The sequence below is a fragment of the Rosa rugosa genome, chromosome 4 (genome assembly GCF_958449725.1).
Source record: "Rosa rugosa chromosome 4, drRosRugo1.1, whole genome shotgun sequence".
Taxonomy (NCBI): Eukaryota; Viridiplantae; Streptophyta; class Magnoliopsida; order Rosales; family Rosaceae; genus Rosa; species Rosa rugosa.
Window position 1 is genome coordinate 5,191,795 of NC_084823.1, and position 16,332 is coordinate 5,208,126.

Genomic DNA, 16,332 nt, shown 5'->3' on the forward strand with positions numbered 1-16,332 from the left:
ATTCAGGAAGGCGACGAAGCAAGCTGGGTTAGGTAATTTGGTGAATCCGAGCCTTGATGGAGGATCTAGGGAGGCTAGGGTTTTTGAACCTAGCTTGGCTGAGGGTCAAATTGGTCTGGGGCTTATGACCCTACCTGGTACAACGTCGGTGCAATTAGTGAGTTTCTCAGAGGCTGATTTATAAGCCATTCTAGATTGGGAGAAGACAGTGGTTGCTCCATCGACTTTGGCAGGGGATAGGAGTGTTGCTACGACAAAACATATTCTTGGGATGTGCCGAGAGGCATTGATGGCGTTGGCTAGGTCGGATAAGTGGTCTAAGTTGGTTGTAGTTCAAGCTATTGAACACTTGGATGTGGAAGATGATTTTAACCTCTCCAATACAAATGGAGTTGTGCATATCTCTTCATCAAAGAAGAAGAAGGGACGACCAAAGAGGGAGCAAGATATTCTTAGGGCTCGTACATTGGCCCTAAACCAAAGAAGAAAAGATTCTCCCAAAAATTTTGTTTGAATGAGGAGGTGGGGGTTGAAAATTGTACATACATGTACACTTACAAGCATAATTAGCTATAATTGGCTACGCTCATGGTACCGCCAGAGGTACTGATTCCCGCCAAAGGAGTAGCCCACGGATACACAGCCAGGCGAGCTACCGCCTGAGCCTCGGATCACCCCCAGATCACCGCCGACGCGTCGCCACGCGCCGTGCCAAGATAGCATCAGAAGCTCCTGACGCTGAGAACTGAAGCACATCAATCCCACATCGAAAACAAGGAGAAGATCAGCCTTCTCCTCACCTATAAAAGGTTCTCTCCTCTCTCCTCATTAATTACGCATTTACTACTCATTTATTGTTATGTTGTCTATATGTATCGACTGACTTAGGCATCGGAGAAGTGAAGACCGCCCAACGCGGTCTCCCTCTGACGCCCTGTCTTTCATTTGACAACTAGCGAAGATCACCGAGTCTACAGAGTAGCGGTCCGCCCACCGGACCCGCGTTAAACGAAGGTTCGGCTACCGCCGGACTTTGAGCATTAACAAAAATGTTGTGATGGATGCAGTGAAGATGATGGAAGCTCTTATGGGGGAGGTTATTGAAGGAGGTGCTTAGTGCTACTCTTCTTTTGGGATGGCACCAATTTCGACTCAAACTTGGGAAATGTATTCAAGAAAACCCGCAGTGCCTATGTCATTTGAGTTTATTCATGGATAGTGTAGGGTAGTTTTGGATGAACTTCATTGTTTTAAAACTGTTGAATTGCTTAGGTAATGACCCTTATACGGCCCCACTGAGGCGGGTCGTTATATTTAATTTCGCTGATTAATAAAGGAGTTGACATGTTTTTTGAAAAATGAAAAAGTTCTGACTCCTCCAATATAATAAAAAAGAAAAAAGAAAATCAGAGCAACATATATATACTCCAAATCCGTGGCAACCTAAATTATAGTTAGGCGATCCGGCCGGCGATGTCAGTGGGCGGCCAAGAAACGATGAAGCGTCGTGATCCGCTGGCGATTGAGATGCAGTTCCGGCAGCACCGATGGACAGAGTCCGACCCACACGATAGGCTTGCTGGAGATGTGGGTTGTTGGGCCTGCCCTAGGCTACTGGGCCCTCTTTGGTGGGCTGGTATCTTTTTTTATTTAAGTATTAAGTATATTTACTTTTATTTATGTTGTTTTACTACTTTAATTCGACGTGGCTTTATGCCTGCAATAAGTCCCTACCCTGTTATGGTAGGGCAACGTGGGCTCTGTCCCGGATTGCACACCTTGTGTGCCTTGTTTGCCCTAGTTAGGCAGCGGGTCCATTGCTTTGCCAAATGGTCGCAACCTCCTAGTGGCAGGATGAAACTAAGTGTTACCGGATGTACTTTCCGGTGGCAACATAGTGAGAAAGTTGATCTTATTAGTATATTATGGCTTCGAGTAAGCATTTACTTTCCGTTATGTCACCACCCTAGTAAAGCAAATAGAGTAGCCATACGTGCACTCTTCGCTAATTAGTGCCATTTAGAATACATACTCTATGTCGAGACTCTCGGTATTATTTCGGGATGTTCTCCCTATGCTTATTGTAATTTGGGGTTCAGGTATCATCTCCTCCCCATGTATTCTGCAGTTTCATTAATGATCAAGGCTTAAGGGCAGCCGTATTGACCCTCTTTAAAAATAAAAAAAAATTATAGTTAGGATTATACTCCAAATCTTGTCTATTAAATTTAATAACAATTAACGGTTGAGATGAGTTTTAAAGAATAAATCATTATCTATTATTTTTTTTTTATAAAATTAATTTATCTAAATCTATTAATGTAAGACATACTAAAATTAAATAAAAATACTCCGATTTGGAATATAATTAACAGATTAATTGTTTTCCTATTGAAATTCAACTACTGCAGAGAAAAGAGAGAGAAAATTAATCTAGATGAAGTCTTTGAACGTTTCATACTTTTCATTCACAAGGAAACAATCAATTGTTATGAACTTCCAACATTAGAACCTCATAGCATGCACAACGAAATATATGGGAAACAATGAAAGTATGACCACGTGGAATAATAGCTGTCTGTAAGAAGCCAATAAGGAAGAGATGGTCACCAACTAGGTCAAAATTTTTCACAATATGCTTCATTGATAAAGAGCTCAACTTCTCATGGAGAAGAAGAAGGAGATGAAGTTTAGGTCAGGCCCGTTGCTTAAAATTCCTAGTTTTGGTAATTATTGATATTCCAAAACGAGGTAGTTATGAAAGATATAAGAAGAATTTAAAGAAGGAGAGAGAGAGAGAGAAAAAAAAAATATATTAATGCATAATTATTTGAGTCGATATTATATATTATATTTATTCAAAAAGAATTAATAAATTATCTTTAATCTCAACTATTGATTGTTATTAGATTCTCATCCCAAAACCCTAAGCACCGTCGGCGGCGGTTTTTGCACGAACGTTTTCTTCGTCCGGTGGTGGCACTGGGCTGGCCTCTGGGCCTCGTCGACGCTGCTACCTGACGGGGATTGCTATATGGGATCGGAGAACTCTGGTAGGGGTGGTTGCTCGGGGTTTTTCTGCAGGCTGGTTTTCCGCTTTTGGTCTTTGGTGGTCGCGTCTCTGGTTCTTGGCTTTGTGTTGCAGGTTTGGTGGACCTCGATCTCGGCTGCTTCGGCTGTCACGGTGTTGAGTTCAAGATCGGCGGCAGTGTGGGTATGCAGGGGACTGGGTTGAGGGAGTTTCGGTGGGAGGAAGGTGGTGGCGGGGTGCTCTACTGTGTGGTGGGTCACGGCGGGTCAGTGGCGGCAAGGATCACGGTGGAGCGGCGTCAGCGAAGCTTTGCTGGAACTGCACGTGAAGTTTAGGGCTGGAGATGGATGCTGTGCTGGAGCTGGGCCCGGCCTGCTGGGCCTTTTGAGTGGGCCTTTCTTTGGTGTTTCTTTGATCTAGATATGTTGGGCTGGGGTTTTTTTTGGCCCTATGCCCAACCCTATGTTTTTAGCATTTTGTCTAATTACAATAAATTCCTTGTTTTTAGGAAGCTATGCACCGATGTGCACTCTATATATCCTTAGTGTCTCTGGAGTAGTACCGAAGGAGGATATCCGCTATCTCTACGTATTTGAATGTATAATGAGTAGGACTATATATACGTACCACTTGTGGGTACTACCACTAACTTCTTGTCTGTCTATAAATGACAGCGGAAGGGTATGTAACGGTCTATTCTGGCTCGTGATGAATATATTATTTCGCTCCCGTGGCCTTACTAAAAAAAAAAATGATTGTTATTAGATTTAATGGACAAGATTTGGAGTATAATCTTCACTATAATTTAGGTGGTTACGGATCCGCCCCCTAAACCCTAAACCCTATATATACTATTATTAAGAGAACATGCTTTGTTAGTCAAAATTTAAAATTTTGACAAAATTGACCCTAGAAGATTAATAAACTTTGAGAATTAATTAAAGCATAAGGATATATAAGATATTTACAAAATATATTTTTATTAAAAAAATTTTAAAAAAAAAGTACCCACAACCCACTTTTCTCTCTCTCATTTTCTCTTCTCTGCAATAACCAACTCTTTTCTTTTTTATTTTCTGGAAAAAAAAAAAAAAAAAACTTACACATGCAAAGCATGTGTGGAGAAATGCTAGTATATATATATATATAGTTCTTAATTTGTCTTTTAGCTAGTATTTTTTTTCGATAATCTAGAATAAGTATCATTACCGTCCAACTACTAATTTCGTAAGAATTATTGTCCAATTATGGATAGTTATGTTTGCAACTGAATCTGATTCTAAATGAATGTTGGCGATTTTGGTTTCGAATTTTTTATATTATTATTATTATTATTATCTCATTAGTGTCAAGTTGGGATTTGGCATTGGCAGCTTAGATTTTGGAGAGGGACAGCCGTATGGGGAAGATAGGTATTGCTGACTCCCTGCTTTTTGGCCAATCCTTGATAAAGTTCTAGATTCCATTTCTGGGTCACTGTTGAAAGTCTCTATCGTTCTATGCCGCGTTACACATTCCCATTTTCTCCTGCATAATTTACAACACTATCCCTCTTCCATATATAATAAAGTCCACCTTTTTGGGAAACTTCTCATTGGTTTTTGTATTGTGTTAAGTCCACCTAAAATCATAACAGCAATAGTTTATTTTATAATCACTACTTGAAATTGAAAAAAAATAAAATATATCATTTAGTTGTAATTGTTTCAAAAAACAAAATGAATGGTTGTTTAGTACCATTTAGTTTAGTGATTTCTCTTTATAAATTGGAGGTTCTGAATTCAACTTATGAAATTAGTTATTGACTTTTTTTTTTTTTTTTTTTTTTTGAAAGAAGGGCTGGTGCAGCTGCCCTCAAGCCTTGATTAACGAAACTGTTGAATACAAGGGGGGGACATTGAGCCTAAACCCCTGATTACAATAAGCAACTAGAGTATGTCCCGAAATAATATCAGGAATCTCTACACAATACTTGTATTCTAACAAGCACCAACTAGCAAAGAGCGCACTACTGGCTGCTCCATTTGCTTTGAAATAGCAGTGACATAACGGAAAGATAACTCGATATGTAACACGATTACAACGTAGCATAATTGCCAGCTTTAGCACAGCTTTCCTACTATGTTGCCGCCAGATGACGAATCCGACGACACTTAGTTTCATCCTACCACTAGGTGGTAGCGACCATTTGACAAAGCAAACAACTCGCTGCCAACCTAGAGCAACTAAGGCACATTGAGTGCATACACTGGCACAAGGCCCTATGAGTCCTACACAACACGTGTAGACACTTATTTCCCGCCAAAGACGTGACCAAAATAAAAAACTGCAGTAAATAAAAGTAAAAACAGAAAAAACATAGCTAGACCAAGCCAGGCCCAAGGGGGCCCAAGCCCAAGCCCAAGCCACAATCTGAGGAAAAAAGAGCCCACAAACTACTAGCCAGGTCGGGCCCAACTTCACCACAGCGACTGTCGTCGGAACCCGCACAGCGCCGCCCCTCTGCCTTCGCCAGAACACCGTCGACGACCCGGTATCTCTGACGCACCTAGGGAACCTGTGATCACAGCCTTGCAGCAACGCCATCTCCGTCGCATGGAGAAACCACCTTCGTCGCCCAACCGGATCGAGATCTGAAGATCCAATCCAGATCGGGTAGCTCCGATTAGCCCCCGCCCACGCCACGCCAAACGCCGCACCACCTAGCCGCCACCAGATCGCTGACTTGATCTGTCGATTAGGCCATTGCAAAGCAAACCCATGTCGGCCAATAGTCGTGGCCTCCTTCTCCCTCATCGCACAGGCAACCACCATAATCACCCCAATCGGAACGACAACGTTGATTGAGGGATCCGGCCACACATCGAACTCACTCAGCGGTGACTACGGCCTGTCCGACGACGGCGTAAGGGCACGCCGCCGGACAGGGGAAAACTCCAATTTTTTTCTCTCAGGCGCGTGCAAGCGCGTTCTTAGGTTTTGGAAAACCGTTATTGACTTATTATATAGTCTCAGTTGTTATATAATTAAAAAGGAATAACAATATTGAAAGTAATCAAAATGATCATTATAAATGGCATATATTTATATAATACGTTTGAATGACCATACAAATTCTCATTTGATCATTTATAAGGCTGAATAAATAACAATGATGTGATTTACTAGGAGTATCTTCTCCTCTATCCTTTTGGTTTGATGATTGAGCTTTTGTTTTGCTCTCTAGATTAGTTAGCTTAACTAACACGATGGAGATTACGAGTCCCAATCTCAATGGTATCAGAGATAAATGAAACGGATTTTGTATATACAAAAACAACCTAATTAAGGGACCCTAGGCTAATTAAGGGATTACTTCGTATATATGTTTGCTATGATTTAAATAAGTGGGCTTGATTGTCTCCGAATAGTGTAGTTGGAGTGAAGTTGACATTTGGTGTATGTCTTCCCATATGTTAATTGAAATCAATCTCGAATTTTTTATTTATTTATTTATTTTTTTTTAAGGAGTTTAGAACTCAACCTCACACTCAGTCTCATATTATTTGTATTCACAAGATTTCCTTCTAATATAATAATAATAATAAAAGTTGTCCTTGTTTACCAAAGCAGAAAGGAGGGCTTGGCATTAGACCAGCAGAGTGTTTTAATAAAGCTGCGTTGGCTAAATTGGGTTAGAAAGTCCTAACTCAGCCACACAATTGGTGAGTTCAAATAGTGACAAGAAAATACCTTAAATATAATCATTTTCTTACGGTTCCAAAAAGGTCCACAGCTTCACTAACTTGGAAAGGAATTCTGGACTGTAGAGACCTTCTTTGTGAAGGCTTAAGATGGATAGTGGGTGATGGTGATTCCATTTTATTTTGGTCTTTTAATTGGGTACTCCAATTTCTGTTATATTATCTTATTCCTGATCAAGATATGAATAATCTGGATTGGTCTCTCAAGGTTTCTTCTTTTATTAAGAATTATTCTTGGAATAAACATGCTCTTTTACAGCTGCTGCCTGAAGACATTGTTAATCAAATAATAGCTATTCCTATCCCAGTGTATCATACTGCAGATGAGTTTGTTTGGGGTCCTTCCCAATCAGGAGTCTTTATTGTCAAAAGTGCTTATTGGTTGCAATATCAGAATAGTCCTGCTCATTTCTAAGGCCCCCTTGTTGAAGAAAGTATGTGCTTTAAATATTCTCCCCAAGGTAAAGATCTTTGCCTGGACTCTTATTCGAGGAGGTTTAAAGACTAGAGATCGTCTTTATATTTTTAACCCGAATATCCCTGGTTCTTGCCTGTTCTGTAATGATGCCACATCTTGATCATCTCTTTTTGCATTGCTCCTTTGCTAAGCAGGTCTGGCATCTTGCCAGTATGTCAATCCCATCTAATTGGAATGACTCATTTCTTGTTTGGTTAGATTTTGTTAGTAGACACTTCTCAGATGTTAATACTTTAAGTCATTGCTTCGTAGTTGCCTAGTCTATTTGGCATACTCGGAATAAAGTGATTTTTCAGCAGTTGACCCCTTCACCTAGTAAAACTGTGTTTGGAGCATTCAATCTGGGGTTTAACTACTGCAAGGCTAACCCTAAGCTTTCCTGTCCTAAAGTTTCAAAGTTCTTCCATATTAAATGGAAGCCCCCTGATCATTCTCAAGTGAAGCTTAATTTTGATGGCTCGGTCAGACATGGTGTAGCTACCATTGGCTTTCTCCTCAACATTTTGATGGCAATCCGCTGTTTGCTGCTTGTCAAAATTTAGGAAACACTAATGCCCTTGTTGCTGAAGTTACAATGTTAAGAGATGGACTGCATATGGCCTTACTGCATCAGTATCAACGTGTCATTGTTGAGGGGGATTCTAAACTGCTCCTGGACTGTATAACTTTGAGGTCTGCTGTTCCTTGGAGGATTAAGGCTCTTATTCAAGATATCAAGAAGCTTACCACTCAATTTCATTCTATGGTGTTCAGACACATCTATAGAGAGGCCAATTTTGTGGCCGATCGGCTTGCTGACTTGACTCATAATACTTCGAATCCTTCTGTTTGGTTCGTCTGTCTTCCCCTGTCTGTGTCCCCAGCGTTCCACTTGGATCAGCTGGACAGGGGCGTTCCTAGAGGGTTTATTTTGTAGTTTGTGTCTTGTTTTTCTTTTGGCATAAAAAAAATTTGTATATATATATATATATATATATATATTTGTTTAGCAATCAAACGTACAATTTCAACAGATGAAAGTCATGAAACAAAGAATACAGACACCGGCCTAAAAGAGCTACACAAATGAAACAAGAAAAACAACTCTGTTGGCCAAAAGATGGTCAGACACGACTCTATCCAAGCCAAGTAGGAGAGGGAGGATGCGAAGGTCGGTGCTGCAACAAGACCTGAAAACGCAAACCAACTCCTTAGCTTGGAAGCCGTGACCAAGAAGGGACCTGTAGTACTCCAGAAATTCGTTATTATTTTCTGAGGATTTTTCAGAATCTAATTTGTGGTTATTGGACGGTTTCGTGGCTCGTGGACGGAGTGGAAGTGTATCAGGCGAATAATTATTCAGGAAGCGTCATTTTAGGGGGGTCGCAAAGGTTGATTTTTATTCGTTGGGTTTATCCGAAAACTTACTTCATGAAAGTCGTAGAGTGCGTCGATACGAGTTTGTGGACATGTGGAACGCGAAAATCGGAGTTCGTATGAAGAAGTTATGGCCATCAGAAAAAGTTTCCATTTTGGTTAAATAGGAAAAAAATAAAAAAAAATCAGAGTTTCCATTTTCGGAAACTTTTCTCTCTCTTCTCTCCCGAGCAGAAATCGGGGACTGATTTTCGTCCGGCTATTTCTCCCTCCTCCGACCACCATAGGACGTCAAACAACTTGGGTTCTTTTCGTCTCATCCTCCTCTAGAAGTCTGTGGAAGAATTGAAGCAAGATTCGAGCTGTGGAAGGAGCTACATCGACTAGAAGAGGCCGCGGCGGAGCTGCAAATCACCTTCTTCGGCACTGGAGATTCCGGCCACAAGAGCCGGTGATTCTTGAGGGCTTTTGGAGCTCATAGGACGTAGATGCTTTTCCCCAAGGTGGCTTGCATCGATTCAAAGCGTGGAGGTTGAATTTTGGAATTGAAATTCTATGGTTTCAATCGGTCTCGAGTTGTTCTAAGGTAAAATTCGATCAATTGGCTTATAATTTGACTTTGATGTAGTTGGGAAAGTTGTAATTCGAGTTGAGATGAAGATATTTTGTTTAGGAAGTTTGGCCAAATTCCGACTTTGGGCCGGCGGCGGCGCCGCCACTGTGGTGGTGTTTTCCGGCCACCTCAGGGATAGTTTCTGTTCCTCATTTTGATCTACTCGTCGATACAAGCATTTCGATATACAATACATAATTTTTGGAGATCATATGAACATGTTAGGGTTTTTGTGATTTCGATAGTTTCGGTTATCGATCTGTGAGGATCTGACTATCTGATCGACTTGTGGTTTTGTCACTTCGATCGTAAAAGCATTCCAGAGACTTTGGGTGGTCTCAGATGAGGTTTTGCCTCGATTGACATTACTTTCAGGGTTGTTGTTCGATTTGGGGATTCGAACTTTAATCACTTAGTGATTCATATACTAATTTGAGACCATTGGTGATTAGGTGCTTCTCAAGGTGATTTGGACGAGTTGTTGGTGTGAGTGTTAGTTCGGTTCTGTATAGAAGACGCAACAGGATTCTGAGGTGAATAATCTCACAATGTTCATTTACGAACGGGTTTACCTTATTGTGTTGAGAGTTATTTAGTTAACTACAACTATAGTTGGTATTAGTAGCATTCCTGAGTGAATGTCTACGTATATATATATTTACGTGAAATATATATGTGTGGGTGGATTTGTTGAGATAAAACAATATTTGTGGGTGCGTTCATTTTATTGTTTTGTGTTGTGGCTTTTCGTGAAACAATATTTTGTGAAAGGGTTGTTTTCTATTGTTTTGAAAAGTGTTGTGTAATGTGGAACATTTTTAGTTCGCGGGTGGCTTATTTAAATGTGGGTCTTGTACCAGGAGTAATTGATAGGGATCAATTACGGGGAATCTTTTATTTTAGATTCGTGTAACATTTTGGGACCATTGTGACTTATTTAATGTTTTGGTCTTTGTACCTAGAGGTCACAAAGTGTGATCGGGATTGTGTAACATTTTGGGTCCAGTGCGACTCCTTTAAATGTTTTGGTATTTATACCGTGGATCACGAAATGTGATCGAGGGTGAGAAATCGAGACTTCACGCCTTTGGCTGGGTGAGTGGATACAATCAGTTAGAGCCCTAGTCTGTCCGCTGTGGTATCTCATGGGGGTAACCGCGAGGTTACTTGTGACTCATGAGTACGAGTTTTTTAAAAGAGAGTTTTGAGTATATTCTTTCTTTTATTGTCCATGATGGACGTGAGTTATTTCCTTGATTGGAACGTGTGGGTTTATCCCGTGATTTTGTGTGAGTGTTTTCCTTAATTGGAACATGTGGGTTTATCCCGTGATTTTGTGTGAGTTGTTTCCTTAATTGGAACGTGTGGGTTTTTCCCGTGATTTGTGTGAGTTGTTTGGAGTTGTGTTTTGAGTTACTCATACGAGTTTTCATAAGCTTACCGGCTTTGTTGTGTGGCAACCCGGTGTACTATTCAATGGTGTAGGGGTTAATCCTGCAGGTCAGGGTAATCGTGGCTGAAACTGAGGTAGCGTGCTAGCAGCTTTACTGTAAGAAGCCAATTTTGTGACTTTACCGTTATTAAGACTTCCGCTTGTAGTAAGCTCTGAGGAGTATTTACTTCTTATTTTGTTGTGGCAATTTAATTCGTAACTCATGTAATATATAACTCTGCCGAGCGAGTATATATTGACTTTGTGGGTTCAGGGCATCAGTATGTACTTGGTTTAAAAGGAAAAAGTTTTTCAGGTATTTTGTATTGATGGCTGAATCATCACGCATGTATAATTATGAGATTATATATATATATCGATTTTTTATTTATGTTTAAAAATCGGGGCGTGACAAGACCTTTGGGTGATTCTTAAATTCTTATGAATAATGAAAATCAATATGCTTATGAGTAAACCTTAAAACTTTACTAGGCAATTTTTCATTTCATATGCATCAATATCATAAGCAATTGATAATCATCTAATTTGATATTCATGAGACCTTAGTACCTTACTGGTTTGACCACTTTGGTGACTAACAAACCACCATACTATGAATTCAAAAGTTAGATGAAATAAACAATCAAAATTGACATTCATAAAACTAGCAAAACCAAACTACTAGCGTTATGCCATTATTTCATTTGTGCTTACAGTATCATATTCATTCTTTTATTCCATTATGATCATATATCATAATACATAAGATGCAAGTCTTATAAAAAAACAAACAACTACAGATGAACAACATATGACCAAACTAGATTAATCATATAATTAACTAGCGAAACGTTCATATAAATATATTTTGTTGTAAATAAAATTCATATGCATATATAAATGCGGCAGGAAATATACAACAGAACAATATATATTCCATTAACGGAGAATCATGAAAGCTCTATTACTGAGCTCTGATAGCACATGTAAGAGTATATATACATAAAACCAAGATCTAAAACTTACATGATCTCACAACATTAACCGTAAGGCGGAAACATAAACTACATACTTTGATCCATTGGAGCAATATGTAGTATACCAAGACACAGCGGCTCGGCGAAGTCGTCAATCCAAAGGAAATGGTTTCTCTCTCAACCCTTGCAGCTCAAACTCTCATACGTGTTTTGAGTACTTTATGTGTGTACATAAGATGAAATTGTGCACTGGTTATATAGGTGAGAGAGGACCAATTTCCATTAATGACTTAAGTGATTTCCATCCATCATGAAAATAGATATAGGAAATTCCCTCTGATTGATCAATTAGGATCCATCAACACTACAAAAAAGAATTCAATTAGCTTCACTTTTTTGCGTCGGCGTGTAATAGCCGTCGCGAAAGGTGGATATTTTGCTTCGGCAAATTCACCCCGTCGCAAAGACACTAATCCTGTACGACGGCAAAACAACCCCGTCGCAAAAACACCAATCCCGTACGACGGCAAAACATCCCCGTCGCCATAAAACAAAGTGTTTGCTACTGCGTAACTATGCCGTCGCATATTAGAGGGCAAAAGAGAATTAAACTCTGAAAATTTTCTCTTTGGATCAGCCTCTCTTCCGCTCTCAACGTACTTCTCTTCCGCATCAGATCTATTCAGAGTACCAAAGTCACAAATACATGCATCTTGTCTCTGGGTAAGATCGGTTATAACCTAGATCTCGTCATATCAAATCCAATCCAGATCTGGTATTTCCTTCTTCTCCAGATTCTCCGCTCTATCTAAGCTATATTTTGATACATGGAGCTTCATTTTGAAGAGTGAGAAACAGAGAAGAGAGACCCGTAAGAGATTGGTTCCGGTTTGAAATTGGAAGGCACATCAGCTCTGCCAGGGGCGGATCCGGGCCAGGCTGGGTAGGGCTCAAGCCCTACCGGGATTTTTAGGTCTCGAACAGCCCGAAGGCCCGAACTCAATCCTCCATTCCTCTTTCCTCCTCGAGTCCTTAGAGAGTTGAAGCACGCCGGCACTCCCCTACCGTCCAGCAAGGCAGCAACCAGTCTCCGCCTCCAGCCTCCAGCAACCCTGATCTCTCTCTCCTTCCCCGAGTCTCCGTTTTCTTCTGCTCCTCGGCGACTGGCGACTGGCGACGGATCGGTCGGCTCCTCGCGACCTCGCCTCCTCCAGTCTTCAATTCTTGATAAGTTCTTCTCATCATCTGGAGTTGTGCACTTCTGCTGTTCTGGGTGACTGGGTGAGCATCATATGATTCATTTCGTATATTGGGAATCCATCATAATATATTGATCTAATTGGTCATTTGATCTTGTGACTTGTTGAGTTGTTGGTAATGGTATAGACAATAGACCGTAGCCTTGATTCCTTGAATTGTTGAAATGGGTTGATTTCGGATTTCCATTTTTTAGTTGATGTTGAATCTTGAATTGAATGAATTCTTGATGAGTTGATGGTATAACCGTATAATTGGAATGAGTTGATTTTGGATTTCCATTTTCCAGTTGATGTTGAATCTTGAATTGAATGAATTCTTGATGAGTTGATGGTGTTGTATAATTGGAATGGGTTGATTTCGGATTTCCAGTCAAAATGATATAATTGGGTATTCTTGATGGTATAATTGCAATGGCTTGAATCTTGAATTATTGATGGTATAATTGCAATGGGTTGATTTCTGATTAGGTGATTAACTGGTTGAAATGGTCAATTGCAGATTCATGATAAGCAGTGAGGTCAATTGCACTCTCTCAGGTACTTACATATTCTCCCTCTTTCTGCATTTTGGGGTTTCATATTGTTTTTCTTTTAGCTGAATCTGGGGTTAATCTCTTGCCTAAGATTCATGTTTAGTATATGGTTTAAATTTATGCTTGTTTGGTTTATATTTCACAAACCCATAAGCATGCCTATTTGAAACATTGCAGGACACTAAATCAGTAATGCTTTACAATATGTTAGATTTCAATAGTTAAGTTTTTTTTCATATGGAAATTGTGCTTTCTCCTATGTTATTAAAAATGAAAAATGGAATTACAATGGTTCTCTTGCTCTTTACATGTTCAGTTAGCTGCTTTGGTAGAATGATACTGAGGAAGGTGTCAATTTTCAACAACCTCTGCAAAGTTTTGGTTATTTTTCTTGATTAAAGAGGAAGGTACTAATTTGAGAGGTGATTCTTGTTTTTTGTAGAGATTCACTAGGGTTTTAAATTCAGATTTTGCTATAGATGAAGTGCATAGATTGTAATGGATTTTGATTTAACTGTCGAACAATATCAGGATAAGATAGATTGTAATTTTGTACGTCTATTGTCCTTTTGGTGTATTTGAGGTGTTTCTCTGATTCTTTACATTGTATCCTAATTCAATTTTTCTTTTAATTATCCTGTTGGTTAACTAAATAAATTTTGATCAGGTGATGGGAAATAATGATGTACCTATTGAGGAAGAGAAGCAGGTCTTAGTCAACCTTGTTGTAGTCAAGGAAAATGAGGTATTTTAAATTCATGTAGTGATTGGCATATTTGTCAGTTTTGTAGGGAAATCAGATTCTTTAACTGTTGTTTGCACATGTTTGTGCACTTCAATTTGATTTCTAAAGTATTTTGTTTTTCTTGACTTTTGTAAAAAAGTAGTACGGGTGCTGAAAAGTATTGGTTAACTAAATTATTCAAACGTGATTGCAGTGATTCAAGTGGAAAATGAAAGTTTGGAACTGCAAAATTTCCAAACTGATATCATGTTCATTGTTTTCCAATTGCTTATCAGTTTGGTGTCAAACTCTCCCTTTTCTTTTCCTACCCTCCCTCTGCCCCAAAATCTCATTGTACTCATTACTATCTTCTTTGCTTATGAAGCTTAGCCTTCTTACATGATTTATTATCACTTCTTTAGTATGTCTCATGGATCTATATGTTAATCGTACAGCAATATGAGTTTTCTTCATTTCGGCCATATCAAAAGAATCGAAAGTGATTGAGAAAATCATAGCAGGAAGGGACTGTTTGATTGTCTTGGCCACTGGAAGTGCCAAGTCTTTGTGGTAAGAGTTCCCTCTAATTCCTTGTGTAGCTGAGAATGAACCAAAAAGGTAGGAGTCAGAAGATTATTGATTGTCTTTATAAAATTGTGGATAAGTGCGTGAGAGCTCTTATCATATTATAAGTCTATTGGAATTTTGGAATAATGAGTCTTATTTTGTGTAGTATAAAAAGATCTTCATTAATCGATTACATATGTATCGAGACAAATGATAATTAGCTGGTACTTAGTCCTTCTCAGTAGTATTTCCTTGACATTGGACCCATCAAAACTTTGGAGCAGATAGCTGATTTCACTACAAAAAAGAATTCAATTAGCTTCACCAATTCTTGATAATTATCATTACTCTTCTGAGTTGGATTCCTTATTAGTGCATGTATAGCCTTTAGATTTTATGTTTATGGATGCATATAACATCAACTTTGATGCAATCAGAAGCCGATGATGGGTATAGGTGGACTGTATGATGTTTATGTTTGCGAACGTTAATGTGTCAATAACTATATCAGCACTCCTAGCTTTCCGTCACTTTTATGGTGCTCGGGCTTGTCCTCATAATGTGGTTCCTTCAGGCTATGATTCCCTTCTTGGAAAGGTTTGAGCCCCAAAAAACCCATGTATAGCCATCATTGCTTGTATAAATAATTAAATATAAGTATAAAAATGTAGCTTTCAGGTTCTTTTTCTAATTACTTTGTCAACACTGTTTTTTAAATAGCTTATTGTTTGGGCAGCAACAAGAGAAAAGTCAATTTCTTGGATGAAAAGAGCTCTTACCAACACTATTATAACAGGTAATATTGAAGTTCATTGTAGAAATAATTCATTTTTATATACTTTATGTCGGTATGTACACTTTTTATGAAAAGAAAATTTGTTTGAGCCAATTGAATTTACAACTGAAGCGACAAGTTTTGCTATTGGTTTTTTATTTCTTATATTTTAATTAGAACTTTTGTTTACTGTTACAGTACGTATAGCATGCTTTCCTAAAGTTAGTGAATCACTGTCAGAGTCTAACATGCTTTCCTATGGCAGTAACAATTTGCATGATTCATTTACAACTTTGATCAGTTCTACCAACTTGTTGATACTTTACTCTTGGAAACTTAACAATTGAAACACAAACAAACAATACATGTAACTGTAGTTGCTTTGAACCAGCAATTTTACTAGCAGCAGCCAATACTGCATCTGATTTTTTTCCTTCGTTAGTCTATCTAATGTTTCCTTTCTCAGAAGACAGACAAATGAATTGCATAGGGATTATATACTGCATCTGATTTGTACTCAGTTTATTACAGTGGGAGTCCAGTTTTGCGACAAGGAAGAACATATATCAAGGTCTGCATTGGCTATTTTCCATGTCTAGGAGAAAGAGATTGAGAGGAAGAAGTTGGAGGTGAGAGACAGGGTTCAGGCTCAGCTGGGACGAGTTGAAGAAGCAACTAGGTGCTTAGCTGACATGCACGAAGCAAGTAAACTGCGATTGCCACTAAATCATGATATTGTCCAGGTTTAAAGCATCCATTATGTTTCACAGCATCTTCAAGTTCTTGGGAGGTCCCGGCAAGGCTTATCTTGAAGTATAGGAAAAAAAAACTACCTTGTATTATC

General features: G+C 39.1%; 1 long non-coding RNA gene across 1 annotated transcript; it reads left to right on the plus strand.

The window, feature by feature from the left end:
• The first annotated feature begins 12,685 nt into the window (after positions 1–12,685).
• LOC133707030 (uncharacterized) lies at positions 12,686–16,332 on the plus strand. The gene is made up of 5 exons (XR_009844871.1): positions 12,686–12,911; positions 13,389–13,426; positions 14,090–14,167; positions 14,602–15,509; positions 16,010–16,332. It is a non-coding gene; the product is annotated as an uncharacterized LOC133707030 (long non-coding RNA).